Consider the following 15640-nt stretch of genomic DNA (forward strand, 5'->3'; position numbering starts at 1 on the left):
ATCTCTCTGTTTGCGTATATATGAATATTCCCAGAAATCTGGTAAAGGATCATCGTGCACGGAAATTGGTACTAGTTCTGACGAAAAGCGATCTAGTAAACTGAAAGACTGAAGTTCATGCTGATTAGGAAAGTATTGGTGAAAAAGCAATATATCTAGAATGAGAAGGACTTCCAGTTCCTCATATAATATTTACAGATAAAATAAATTATATATTTCTTGTACCAAAAACATTAGCGAAACAATTTAATGAATTTAACTTCAGCATTGCCTTAACAGTCACTTCATCACAACTGATTTCTCTTAAATTGACAATGCGCTCTTTGACACCAGCAGCACTCTCTTACGTCTACAACTGATATACGCGCTCAAACATACAAGTAACCTCATATATCACTACAATACAGCTGAAAACGTTTTGCTTTTTGCTTTTTGCTTTCTAAGCGAAGGGCAAGGGGGCCACACATGGCACGACAAACGCAAACACACTGATATAGCAAATGACAAAATAATAAAAAAAAGAATGTAATAAATCTACACACACCGGTAAACGGTGAAAGAACCCGACAGACAGCTGACGCTCACGCGAATCACCTAAATAAACAGCAAAAGAGCAACGCTGCTGACATCAACAGCAAGCACGGCACAAGCATCAACGGTTTGCCGCCACATTGGGGCGATCAGTTTGCGCTCGTGAATCGTAACGTGCAGGTGGTGGTTGGATCCATTCAACGGCACAAAAATCGTCAAAAATAACGAGTAGAGTGTGAAGAAATATTTTTCTTTTTGTATTTTTTTGATACTGAGACGGTCTTTTTCGTTCGAATTTGTGCAGTGAACTTCTCGCTGAAGAAAATATTTCGAATAAAAAGCGAAGAAATAAAGTGTAAAAATAAAATGAAATAAAAATGTATTATGAAGGAGTGCAAAAGTTGAATATGAAGAAATAGTAATTTCACCAAACCATTTAGAGTGTTTGCAAATCGAGTCGTAAAGCCAAGTCAAGCTAAGCAAGTAAAACACGCGTGCTTGGAACTTTCGAGCGATAACCCATTTAAGTTGTGGTGGTAAAAAGTTATTTGAAAGAAATTTTATTATTAATAATAAAAATAAAATAATAAAAATAAAGCATAAAGTTAAACAAAATGCAGTGTGCATATGTGTATATATAAAAAGCAGTTAGGTATATAAGTTTTTTTTTGCAAAGTGTATATAAAGTGCTAAACGAGTAGTAGGGCAACGTAGAAGTGGAACACAAAGCAGTGGCTGAAAGAAGAAGCTGCAAAAGTAGTAACTCCACAAATTAAGCTAAAGTGCAGTGTTCGCTAAGAAAGCAACAACAACAAAGCAGGCGAGTGAATTGGTGAGTTCGGAAGTAAGAGCAAAAAAAACATAAAAGCAAGATAGGTATTTAGTTTGAGCTCGTATAAAAATAAAATAAAATAAAATAAAATAAAATAAAAAAAAATAAAATAAAATAAAATAAAATAAAATAAAATAAAATAAAATAAAATAAAATAAAATAAAATAAAATAAAATAAAATAAAATAAAATAAAATAAAATAAAATAAAATAAAATAAAATAAAATAAAATAAAATAAAATAAAATAAAATAAAATAAAATAAAATAAAATAAAATAAAATAAAATAAAATAAAATAAAATAAAATAAAATAAAATAAAATAAAATAAAATAAAATAAAATAAAATAAAATAAAATAAAATAAAATAAAATAAAATAAAATAAAATAAAATTAAAAATAAAATAAAAAATAAAATAAAAAATAAAATAAAATAAAATAAAATAAAATAAAATAAAAATAAAATAAAATAAAATAAAATAAAATAAAATAAAATAAAATAAAATAAAATAAAATAAAATAAAATAAAATAAAATAAAATAAAATAAAATAAAATAAAATAAAATAAAATAAAATAAAATAAAATAAAATAAAATAAAATAAAATAAAATAAAATAAAATAAAATAAAATAAAATAAAATAAAATAAAATAAAATAAAATAAAATAAAATAAAATAAAATAAAATAAAATAAAATAAAATAAAATAAAATAAAATAAAATAAAATAAAATAAAAGTTAATTATTGAATTATACAGAAAAAAAATTATTATAAATAAATAAAATTAAACTAAAATATTTAGATATATTATTTGGGCAAAAACGTGGTGAAATTGTTGATTATGAGTCAAATATCTACAATTGGCACATGTGAATGGAATATTAAAAATTTTCAACCGAATACAAGTAGTTGTATATATATATTTATGTATATATAATATATAGAAACAACAAATTAAATGAAAAAAAGAAATATAATAAATAATCAAAAGTAATCCCCATTAACCAAAAAGAATTGCGCAAAAATTCAGCAAAAAAAGGCTACCATAAAAAATTGTGTACAACAAAAACAAATAAGGAGAAATTTATGTCACATACGGCGCATACATACAAACGAAAAGTAGAATTTGCTTTAATTAATTTGAGCGTCAACAAAGCGAACTTAATTAATGGAAGCAAAGCCATAAATTGCAATAAAATGAAATAAAAATTTTAAATAAAAAGTTTTCACATTATTATATATTATATGTACATAAACAAATATATATAAGAGCAAGGGAAAGAGTGAACCAGTTGTGACACAAAATCAAAAATGCTCAGAGGGATTTTGCAGGCGATTCATCCAGCTGATGATGATCGTTAGCTAGAGGCAAGGCGAGAGTAGAGAAGTGAGGAATTGCTCAAAAAATAAAGAAAAGAAAAATATATTTGTTGAGATTTGTATTTGTGTGTAAGAATATACAAAAAAATGAGAAAGGGCGAATTGAAGAACAAAGCTGAGAAAAGAACAGCGTCGAACAACTAAAAAAACTGAAGATAATTAATAAAACCAAGTTAAAAAATATTAAAAAAAGGTTGTAGAACGAAGTGTATGGCAAAACTAAATAACTTATCTAGGTTTCTCCGTTGTAAAGATTGCATGAAGTCATTAATCAAATAAATTTTAACTTCAAAATACAAGATCGGTGCGATAAGTCGGTGATTTTTATGAATTATTCAGACAAAACCGTTTGATGATTAAACATTACATACATCAAGTTATTATTTAGTTATTCCAGTGGCTCCCAAATTTTTTAAATTATTTTAAAATATTGTATTTATAAGAGTTATATTTTTTATCTTTATGAAACGTAAATAATCATTTTAATTTACTATTTTTAATAAATATTTTTTTTGATCAATTCTTAATTTTTTTTAGTTAATAAAATTTGTTTTTCTTTATTTTTCAGATTTTTGTCATCTAAAATAAAAATCAACTATTCAAGCAACTGCTTTTAAATATGTATAAATAAATTAAAAAATAATATATATAAATAATAATATTATTGAAACAAACAAAACAACAACAAGTGAGTTAATTTGTAGTGTTTCATAAAATCTCTCAAAGAAAAAGAAAATTTATAAAATATTGCAGAGTGAAAGTGTTAATAAAAAAGTGGTTTTGTGTTAATTTTGTGTAATAAAATTTAAAGCGTCAAATACCAAAAGAATACTTTACTTGGATCGAGAAATTGGAGGCTTGCGGTAAACAGCGAGCAGAGAAGGTACGTTCACACAAATATATTATATTTAAGAATTACAGCAAGAGTATTCTGAGACCCATGTTCCATCTAGGAACTGATACAGCTAAAAAATCAAGCATTCAAGTTGCTCTCTAAAGAAGTTAACTTCACTTATTCCAGAGTTTGCTTCTTTGTGAGTGTTACATCGTATTAAAAACTCATTATTCTCTCAAGTACAAGCAAATATTATTATAGTTTAATTTCCTTCGGCGATTTAATGAGCTTCGTCTTTAGTCAGTTTATAGTACATTTAACAAGTTTTTCGTTGTTTTTCATTTTATTATTATTTTTTAATCTCAGAAAAGTCGTTGTTAAACTACGCTATAAAATGAGTTTTATGACTTGCTGAATAACGGTACAACGCTAATGATCGTTAACTGCTAACATGGGTCAATAGCAAACAAATATTAACAATGGCACTTGCTTACTTTTATAATCTCATTGCACTCACACTACGTCCATAATGTGGTACTGCAAAAACAACTCTGTTGTGTTAAACTTGGTAATATATTATATATGAAAGTGTTAAAAGCATTTCCTGTACAAGCTTCTATGAGATTGGTGGCACGTTTTTCTTAATAATAAAAGTCACTAATTTCATTCTGGAAGCTATGAAGTATAGTGTATTTTACAATATATGATTAAACATTTATTGCAACAGGAAATGTGGTCTGTCTACAAAGAAGTGTTTCTATAAAGTACTATCGTTTTGAACAATTTTTGTATTGACCCACTATATTTGTACGAGGGTAGTTTGAGAACTCGAGGAAGTTACATTAAAAAATGTATTTAACCTTTAGGTGATCCAAAAGAGACCTCGATCAGCAAAAGAAATTGTAAAAGGAAAGTAAATTAGGAGGACAAAAAAAAAATTGGGAAACGCTTTAATTATTGGTGTACAACTTTGCTTCCGCCGTTTTTTTTTTTGTAAATTTAAGGTTTTTTTTGTATAAAAACGATTACAAAAATGTTATTCAAAATATTGGCCGTCGCTAGCTACTACCTTTGACCATTCTTTCTGACAGCATGCATATTCCGTGCAAATGTCGAGAATTCGGCTCAAAAAGTGACATTTTCAGTTGAGAAAAAGTTTGGCATGCAAACAGATCTCTACAAATATTTTGTTGGGTTAATGTTGACACAAATGTCCAAGATCGATATAAAACGATTTAATCGACCAGTGCTTTACCCTAGACACATCTATTGGAAAACGGCAGAAGCAAATTAATTGAGACTATTTGATGATATAAAGGGGTTTTCTGCGGATAACTTTGATTTATATTTATTTAACCCTTAAGTGATCTAAAACAGTTATTTTTGATCACCAAAAATAATCCAACAACAAAAAAATATTTATTTTTTTTATGAATCGTTTTATAGAACCGAAGAAAATATTTTATTTTATAGAACAAATGAACTTTTATATAAAATCTAGAATTAATTTATTGAAACTCTTTAAGAACCCTCGTAGATGGGATTATAGAAACACTGAGCTCATATTTAAAATATATGCCTCCTCTGCACTTACTTTTAGGCTTATGAGCACTTTCGTACTACAATGTTTCCATAATCTCATACCCGATATAATAATACCGTTACCTCAATTATTTTAATGTGCACAAATGAAGTATTAATCTAGTGATTTAGTACTTTTTATCATGAAATACGAGTGATTAATATAAAATATGAGTATTATGAGAATCAATAATAAATGACAGTTATTTTTTATGGTATTAGTTTTGTGTACCGTTATCAGTTTGAACACGCTTGAATATAGCAAATAACAGAACTTTTTTCATTTTGTGATATCTAAAGGATAGTGTTTTTAGAAACATAGTCATGAGATTTCAATAGAAAAATACATACATACATACATACAAAGTAACGGTACTTTACACATTTTTGTAGGCCCGACGCTATATAAACTGCCAACGAATACTTTTTTTCTCTGTAACAAGCCACTAAGTGAAGATTTATGGTTAGCAAAACATTTTAACGAATCTTTAAGTTTACTAAAAATCAGCTTCATAGTTAATGAATAAAAATTTATAAAACGTGTCTCGGCGTAGCAAATATTTATTAAATGAATAAATGCACGTTGCTTTGCAACTGAAAAATCACGAAGATAAGATTATCGCACAGAAGATCACATTGTCGTCAAAGGGTACAATTCCAAACACGTGGCTTGTTCTTTTTGCACTCGCTTAATTGAGCGGCTAACTAAGTAATACAACTAATCGTGACACGTTTTTTCTTTTGTAGTACTCGTTTGTGGGTAGAAATTGTATGATTATAAATATGATTGTGGGTAATTGCAGCTAACTGTATATTTTTATGCCTTTTGTTAAATATATACAAATGCAAATTAATTAATCAGTTGAGGCAGATAATGTACAAATGCGTTTGTATTTTTGTATGAAAAGCAAGTGGAACGTGACTGATTGAAATGAACATGTGCTCAAGTGTGTATATACTTGTAGTTTTAATTTAATAGATGAGTTCCATAATATAATTACAATATATAGTATATGAAGATGTGTGTATATTGGATATAATAGTCAATAGCCTACAAATTGCTAAACCGAAATCAACAAAATTTTCCACTTTTCGGTTAATGATCTCAGTGAAAATGGGTACTACGCAATAAATCTAGCAATAATAGTGTTTGTATGATAGCAAGGCGGGTTGTTAGAGATCATATATCATCGTTAAATTTAATTGCGTAAGCATTTTTCATTTCAATAGTTGTTACTTTTTTTTAAATTTTTTCATATAAAAATATGATTTCAATCCTATTTCATACAAATTATTCTTGTGAAACCGTTCTGTATAATTTTATAAAAAATATAGATATTCTTTATAATAATTTTTTGTTTCTTGATTATTTCACTGGTAAAATATTTCTTGTGAAATATATTAAGACGTCTCAAACTAATAGACTGCTAACAATAGTTTGCCTTGATATCGTCTGCTGACTTCATTCATTGCCGTTTCGTACCAGCTGCCATTCAACTAACTTTTCAGTTTGGCTAATTCATTAAACAGTTTGCAAGAAGTTAACCCGAGACTCATTCTATTGTATGATTGTGGATGAGTACATTGCTACCGATGCTATTCATTGAAAAGTTTTGGATTTTCGTTTACTTACCCTGTCTTACGTTGTAGATGTTTCTGTAGGTAAACCGCCAACTAGTTAGAATCTGTTCGGTATTGGTATTATGGGTGATATTCAAACGAGTCCATTAATAATTACTGTCATAATTCGCGGTGTATTTCCAAACCAATTAAAATATTTGTAAAACATGGTCTTGTATAAAAATAAACTAAGATTTCGCTCAACTACAAATCCAATAAATTAAAAGTCCCAAACTACACCATATATTAAAATCAATTTCTTGGTTCAATACCAAAAAAAAAACATTTTTTTTGAAATACTGTTAGATGAAATTATTAAAAATTGTGACAATGAGTAACCAACAATTTTTAGATACACCATCCTCAAAAGATTTTCAGGTATTGGTACGAAATTCACCAAAAATTACCCAGTTGCGGGACCGGTACATTTTCCTTCAGTTGTTTGTTCTTATTGTATATTAAAGATACTGAAGTTTTGTTATATAGGCTCATTTTTACCTCATCTTTATTATATATCCTTGTTAGCTATACAACCGTCTGCCTAGATTATGCCACCGTGACACACAGCACATTGTCACTACAAAATAATCTAACATTTTATAAAGCCCCGTTGTTTATTGTATTAACAGACATTGTATTTTGGCGCACTAAAGGTGAGAGTACAAGTGAGATTTTCTGATAAGACAACAAAATATATGAGACAACCATAAGCATATGTGACTCTGGGAGACTCCCGTGCGAGCGCGATTTGTGTGGTCGGCAGCAAAAATTTTGTGGAGCTGCTTTGTCACCATTTCGTTTTTGTGTTTATACTGTTTGTTATTTGGCATTATCTGGCATTTTTAACGTGTGACATATGCATATCTTATTGTGTTTTTTACTTAAACAATTATTTTTAATTTCGTTTATTCTCTTTTTTAAATTTTTTCTTTTGACTTATTCGTGTTTTTGCAATAAATTTGCAATTCAAATGAAACTGATTTTATCTTTTTTTTTTAATTTTTATTTCAAATGAAACGAAATTCTTCTAAGGAACTGCATTAATTTCTCATACTTCTGGTATATACAATGTTGTATTCATGTGTGAGTTGTATACTGATTAGTTGAAAATATTTTTTGAGAACATTTTGGTTTCTATATTTGTATATTTTAATTTTTTTTTGACAAAAGCTTTATTGGGGGCTTTCAGAAGGATTTTGTGTATTTTCTTTCATCTTGATTTTTTTGTTGCATTTTGGAACTAAATATGGTACTGTTATTTCCTGATAGATTTTGGGTAAATTATATATAAATATCCATATCTACTTATATATATATAAATTAAAATACAAAACGAATTTGATTTTCCAAAACCACAAATATTTCTACTTTTCTCCCCTTATTTTATGACTTCGTCTCTACGCGATTTGCAATATAAATTACTTACTCGCTCCCATGACAAGCAAGTGATTTATTATTAAATCATGTCAGTGGCATAATAATATCTAATCTATTTAACTTTCAAGTAAAATGTAAGCTCTGGTTACTGCGTGAATTTCATATATTGAATTTTTTATTTAACTAGTCTCACTTTTTAGGTATATTTTTTAATTTCCAGAGGGTTACAATAATAACCTTTACTAAGTTTCGTATTCAAAATGCTTATAGAGTATTTTCAAAGGGTTTTGTATCAGGTTTTAAACGAATCTACCCTTTAAGTTTTGTAATCCCACCTTTGTGGGTACCCGGCCACCGCGGTATCGTTGGAAACTGCAAAGCGGATCAGTTTGCAAGGGAGCATACCCTAGCAACATTGGCGCCGCAGTGGAAACGTGTATGTAGTCCGCTGTTTGGGGGGAGGCGAAGAGGAATCATCCAAGCACTTCCTCCTTCAATGTCCAGTACTCGCCAGATTTAGGTTAAAGCACCTCGGTAGGCACATCTTCGGCAAACTCAGTTAAGTGTCTGGTATCGACATTAGCTGATTTAAGAATTTTATAATAGAGTCCAAGCGCTTTGTCGTATAAGGGTCTTAGAGATCCGTCAGGAGTATCCGGGTATCACAAAGGACAGTCGAAACTGTCCAAGTGAGATTGTCTGTATTAACCTAACCATTTAAGTTTAGTTTGTAAGGTTTTGTGTAATTTTTTTCCTCGAAACAATTTCTTATCTCGTCAGTGATTTCTCTTGGAAGCATTGTAGAGCTCATACTATTTCTTGCCTTATTAAACAGACAACTTCGTTTAATTTTGTCTACATGGATGATCTGAAAATCTTTATAAGGATCCTAGACATTCTCTGAGAGTTCTTGTAAGAGATCTGATTTAAAAAATCTGGCATGCGTAAGAATGTTCTCGGCGGTTCTTACACCAAAAACCACGGAGTTTCTGGATCTTGGATCCAATAATATGCTCTTGAACATTTGATTTTGAGAAAGCTCTGTGCCTAGTTAACGTCGAAATCATCGTATCTCCAGATCAGGTTCCCAGCGATTTTGTTTTATACTCAGATCTCAAGAAACATGTTAGATGAAAAGAAATCAAGAAGACAATACACAGAGACCTATTTTGAAGAAAATTCTTCAATTTTGACTTCTAAAATGGTATCGAAAAGTTTGAAAATATATAAATATGTACTTGAGTATCTGCACTAATTGCTTTTCAACAACTTCCCAAACCTTATATATCCCACTTCGTTTTCTATTAAATTATACCACCGCATGATACCGTAATTTTCGTTTTACACACATACCAAACACCCTGTGCCTGCGCGAGCCATGTATAATCAGTGAAATATCAGCATTCTTGAAACGTGTTAAGAATACAAAACTCTTTTTTTTTGCTTTTATTATCATAACCTCATTACACAATTCCCTACGCCACTTTCAAAACAAAAACAACAAGAATACTACAAAAAAACTTGAAAACTGGTTTCATTTGGTGAGAAAAAAGAAATCAAATTATTTTTCAACGCTTGTCCTAAGTAAGCTCATGCTGAAAGCACTTTTTAGCTTAATTAGTTGCAATTAGACGTGTGAAATACATACCGACAAACAAGCAAACACACACACATATATGTTTGTATGTATATTAGTGCGAAATGAATGAAGATAGACGAAGAAGACGCGCTGGAGAGATTGGCATGCCAATTAGCTGTGTGTGTGGCAAGAAACGTGCAAGCATGCTCATATATTGGCATGAGGGTACACACAGGCAAACATACATACAAACAAATAAATAAATATTATATTTGTCTGTGCATATCTCTTGCACTCACAATTAAGTATTTGTGTCTCGGCGTTAGTGGCTTAAGCTGTCGAAGGCGGGGGGCACAGTAGGGTTTAATGGATTACATTCCACAAGTGGAATGCGCAGACTACGTAGATAAGAAATCACTTTTGTTTACACATTTTGCAAATAGGCGATTGCATTTTGCACAAATTACTATTTAGAAAACTTTATTACTTATTTACACACACACACCTACGCACTCATAAGTGTTGAACCACACCGCATAATCTAAAGTAATTGAAATGTGGCGACTTAGTATGAGAGGCAAACAAAAACTTTGTAGCCAACCCAACTTTATTAAGTGCTAGTTACAACGGTGATAAGTCAAGCACGTACATATACACACAAGTACTCGTACATATACTATATTTCTCATACATATTTATTTATGATCGGCGCTGCGCTGTCGGGTGTCGCCAATGTGTTTCGTTGTCTAATTAATTGCCCGTGCAAAAAGCTAGCGTTTGCATAATTATCGACGGCGTCATGTATGCGCTGATAATATTAGCATATTTTGTGAGCATTTGTAATACATCATAATGCCAGTAAATTGAAAAAACAAAATAAAAATCAAAGAAAGTCACGTGGCGTTGCGCAAAGATTACGGGGGTTTTTAGGTCACGCTTCGATAGAATTGATTAAATATAGGTGCTATAACGTGTCGTAAATATTTAGTTATGCAAATTTTTAGTTTAAAGGGATGATTCACTGGAAATATTATATATCATTTAAGGGGTGAGACCAGTCTTGAGCCATTAAAAATAGATTAACGGTGACAATGTTTTCTGAGTATAACGAATAATCTATAATATAAAAATGAATCGCAAAATGTGTTGCTAAGCGCATAACTCGAGAACCGCTGAACCGATTTCGCAAATTCTTTTATTAGAATGTTTCTAGAGGTACCGGGATGGTTCTTACGGGGAGAAAAATTAGAAAAATTGCCTGAAAAAGTCTTAAATCTCCAATATTCTAATCACCCATACAAACAATTTGTGTCGTTAGTTTCGAAAAAAGTCGAGAAGGGCCAAACCGATCTAGCTAATTTTAGTTTTGAAATATTTATGAAAGGCCAGGGAAGGATTAGAAAGTAAGTAAATATGGAAAAATTATGAGGAAGATAACAAGAAGATGATTTTTTTTGAATTGACAACAAAATTATAAAAAAAAAAAAAAAACAAAAAATAATATTTTGAAAGTTGTCATTGTTGCTTTGTTAAAATATTTGTATCATTGTTCAATTGTATAAGGCTGTGTCGATAGCCCAAAACAATTTGTAACAAGTAGGGAAAGGCAACCGAACATTTTATACTCTCGCAATTTATTGATGTAATTTTATTAAACACAATTTGAAATAAAGTCCAATAGAATAAAAATCATAATCCAAAATCAGCATATATAGTACATGAGGGTTGAGGTAATTCCTGAACCGATTTCCCTTATTTTCAACACCCAGTTATAATGGGAATAGGGGCAACTTGCCACCTGTTAGTGGGCAGACAAACGGCAATTCGGCATTGAAATTACTCCTAAATTGCAAATCAACGAAACACCAGTCTGAAAAATCGCCAAAAAAAAGAGCTATAAAGAAGATTTTCCAGATATTCAAATCGCTGGAGGTACTGCACAGGACTTTAAAAGATTTACGCGACCACGAAAATATTTTTGGTGAAGTCATGATTCTGTTGGCAGGTGATTTTCGCCAGACTATTCTTGGATCAACTGTTGCTGACGAACTAATCACATTCCTAAAATCATCTAATTTGTGGCGACACATAAAGAATCGCCAATTAACAAATAACATACGAGTGTTTTTCCAACAATATCATACAGCGATTGTAGAAATAGTTGGAAATGGTAGCGACGCAGTTGACACCTCGATAGATTAATAACATTTTTAACGGGTTTCTGTCACTTCATGGCCTCGAAAGAGGAGCTTATTCATCGTGTTTTTCCTTACATGAAACCACAATATAATAAACATAAATGGCTGATTGAATGACCTATGTGGTATTAAAAACCAAAGATGTCAATGATCTCAATGCGACAATTTAGGATTATGTTCCAGGACAGTTGACACAGCTACAAATCAGGATGATGTAGTCAATTATCTCACAGAATATTTAAAATTGACTTGACTATCACCTCTCACTTTGCAATTAAAATTAGTGTAAGTTGTCATCATGCTGCGTAACATAAATCAACCTCGACTTTGCAATAGAACAAAACTGGCTATGAATACGGTAATCAATATCGTCATCGAAGCAATCTTGGCTTCGCCAACTTGCAAATTTTCTAATTTGTTAAATACTTCAATATACGACAAAAAAATTCAAACTTTAACAAATTATTATGATTAATTTCAAATATATATAGCTATATTGAAAAAAATACTAATGTAATGTATATCTTAGCCACAAAAACGTGTGGCTGGGTCTGCTAGTATTTGAAATAAAAACTTTTTTTTCCATTTGATAAAAAAAAGTTATTTGTCTGACCCATAAATGCTCTATTATCTTGCTAACTCTGAAGCAAATAGTTCATTAAAGATCATTCCGACTATTGGAGGGGAAATGAAGTTGCAATTTGGACTCAGATTAGGCCACAGTCCAGCGGTTTAAACATATCCTTAGTATAATCCATCTTAGATAGACGAACTGTATTTTCTATTATTCGTCACGACCTCAGTGTTGTATTTGCATATTCTCCTTCATGCGAAGTTATGTTTTTAATACATTTTCATACTGTCTCGCTTCGGATTCATTAAAGTACTAAACTCTCATAGAGGAGAGAGAGAGAGAGAAATGGAGAAAACTTAAGTTTAATTTCTTGAGCTATTTAAAAGTTTTAAAGCCGTAGTACTGCTTACCTACTTAAAATCTTTTCTTAATATAAGTTTCCGTGAGGATACCCTCTAGACGAGATTGGAGAAGGGGCATAATATGGCGAAGATACTATCTCAGTCTATACGGATGGGTCGATAAGGCAGGGATTTATTATATAGGTGCAGGAAAAGTATATTCAGACTCACTGTTCCAATAACAGTTTGGAGATCAAGCGATGAAAATGGACATGCCCTGCAATAACACATGCCGTGGCTATGAATTAGTAGGGAATAAGGAAACAGTTGTCCACTTTCTCTGTGAATGCCCAGCCTTATCCCAGGTACGACATAGAAACTAAAGGGTGATTTTTTAAGAGCTTGATAACTTTCTAAAAAAAAAAAACGCATAAAATTTGCAAAATCTCATCGGTTCTTTATTTGAAACGTTAGATTGGTTCATGACATTTACTTTTTGAAGATAATTTCATTTAAATGTTGACCGCGGCTGCGTCTTAGGTGGTCCATTCGGAAAGTCCAATTTTGGGCAACTTTTTCGAGCATTTCGGCCGGAATAGCCCGAATTTCTTCGGAAATGTTGTCTTCCAAAGCTGGAATAGTTGCTGGCTTATTTCTGTAGACTTTAGACTTGACGTAGCCCCACAAAAAATAGTCTAAAGGCGTTAAATCGCATGATCTTGGTGGCCAACTTACGGGTCCATTTCTTGAGATGAATTGTTCTCCGAAGTTTTCCCTCAAAATGGCCATAGAATCGCGAGCTGTGTGGCATGTAGCGCCATCTTGTTGAAACCACATGTCAACCAAGTTCAGTTCTTCCATTTTTGGCAACAAAAAGTTTGTTAGCATCGAACGATAGCGATCGCCATTCACCGTAACGTTGCGTCCAACAGCATCTTTGAAAAAATACGGTCCAATGATTCCACCAGCGTACAAACCACACCAAACAGTGCATTTTTCGGGATGCATGGGCAGTTCTTGAACGGCTTCTGGTTGCTCTTCACCCCAAATGCGGCAATTTTGCTTATTTACGTAGCCATTCAACCAGAAATGAGCCTCATCGCTGAACAAAATTTGTCGATAAACACATTTCGAACCGAACACTGATTTTGGTAATAAAATTCAATGATTTGCAAGCGTTGCTCGTTAGTAAGTCTATTCATGATGAAATGTCAAAGCATACTGAGCATCTTTCTCTTTGACACCATGTCTGAAATCCCACGTGATCTGTCAAATACTAATGCATGAAAATCCTAACCTCAAAAAAATCACCCGTTACCTGACTCGAAAAGTGAAAGAATAATCCCTTTTAAACTCTAATACCTAATTCGGTTTTGTTTCTCTCTCTCTTAATAATATAATCTACTGTCTATCTTCAGTGAAGGAAAATACTATCTCACCCCAAAAGAGGTGGTAAGAAAACTACGGATTTCACAATCTAGATATAAAGAAATTCCTTCCTATCGTGAAGTCTTTCATAGATCGACGACCGCCCTAAGCTCTCTTCACTTCGGCATTGTACGTTTATTAGTTGTTAGATTTGAAGAGATCATGTTTGTTTTTGAGATTAATCATATCTGGGAAAAGTTAATTAGTCGAGTTGAAGACCTCGTTGCTGATTTGTTAAAACCTTTTAATGATATTTTGAGAGCCGTTTAAAAGAATGACCGAACTTTATCTTTCACTTCAATAATATTAGTATTGAGTTAAATTATGACTAACAATTTCATAATCAACATGACTAAGTCTCTTTTGCAGCACAAGACGCACCACTACACCGCTCGCATACAGAAAACATCCACTTCACCATTCCTGCACGAAATATTTTCCATGAAAGCGAAAAGAATGCACACACGAAAGGAATTATACCAACTTGAGAGTTCATTCACAGCGAATCAATGCAGACCATTGTTAACTTTTATGCAAATAAGCTGGAAAGCTTCCACACACATAATAAATCAGCCGCAAGAATCAATATTTTCTTGCCAATCAAACAAGTGTCACTTGCCTTTTTGCACACGTTTTACACGGAATTTTACCGAATTGTTGTTATTGTTCTTTCGGCACAGACATTTCAACACGTTTTAAGCATATGCCTTGACTCCCTGCAAAGTTCGTATGTATCTGTGGCGGTAATGAAGAGAGCAGAGACAAGCAAGAAATGCTAAAGAAAAAAATTCGTAGAAAGCAAGCTGCCAATTATGCATGCATTATTCACACGCTGCTGGCGACTCTAATGAAGTTGAGCGACCACGCGTAGACTGGCCGCACGTAGACCTATTGGGTATGGGTGTGTGTGTGTTGGTGAGTTTGCACACGCGTTGCTGCGTTTGTAGAGCAGTTAATCGGACAGTGAGTGATTCAATCAGTCAATCAACCAGTCGATCAAATTAAGGTGTTCTGCAGTCAAGCATTCATGTCATTACATATGCATTTTGTTATGTGTATATGTGTGTGTAGAGTTGTGCAAATGTGTTTATGGCAAATCAGTCAAGCGGCAATAACCCGGCATCTGGTCAGTTGAAAGTGCTAAATGATACATTTGCATTTATTTATTTGCGCATTGAACTTTGCTTTTAAGTACTTAGTGTGAGGCAAACACTTTAATACATACATGACATACTTATATACATATATCTTTTCACTCTTATATACTTGTATATATACTTCTTTATTTTTAAAGGTATGTATGTGTCTTCAGTGCATGACTAAGTTTTCTCTCCACGTTGAATATTCGTTTTTAGGCTTTTAAGTGAA

General features: G+C 31.6%; 1 protein-coding gene across 1 annotated transcript in view; it reads left to right on the forward strand.

Annotated features, from left to right (window-relative positions):
• Positions 1-671: 671 nt before the first annotated feature.
• The window catches only part of LOC105219661 (dual 3',5'-cyclic-AMP and -GMP phosphodiesterase 11), a 119906-nt gene continuing 104937 nt past the window's right edge, over positions 672-15640 (forward strand). Inside the window, exons 1-2 of the mRNA XM_054227474.1 lie at positions 672-1363; positions 3308-3622. The gene's annotated coding sequence lies outside the window, so the exon portion shown is untranslated. The remainder of the gene's footprint in view (positions 1364-3307; positions 3623-15640) is intronic.

This window comes from Zeugodacus cucurbitae, chromosome 3 (genome assembly GCF_028554725.1).
Source record: "Zeugodacus cucurbitae isolate PBARC_wt_2022May chromosome 3, idZeuCucr1.2, whole genome shotgun sequence".
Lineage (NCBI taxonomy): Eukaryota > Metazoa > Arthropoda > Insecta > Diptera > Tephritidae > Zeugodacus > Zeugodacus cucurbitae.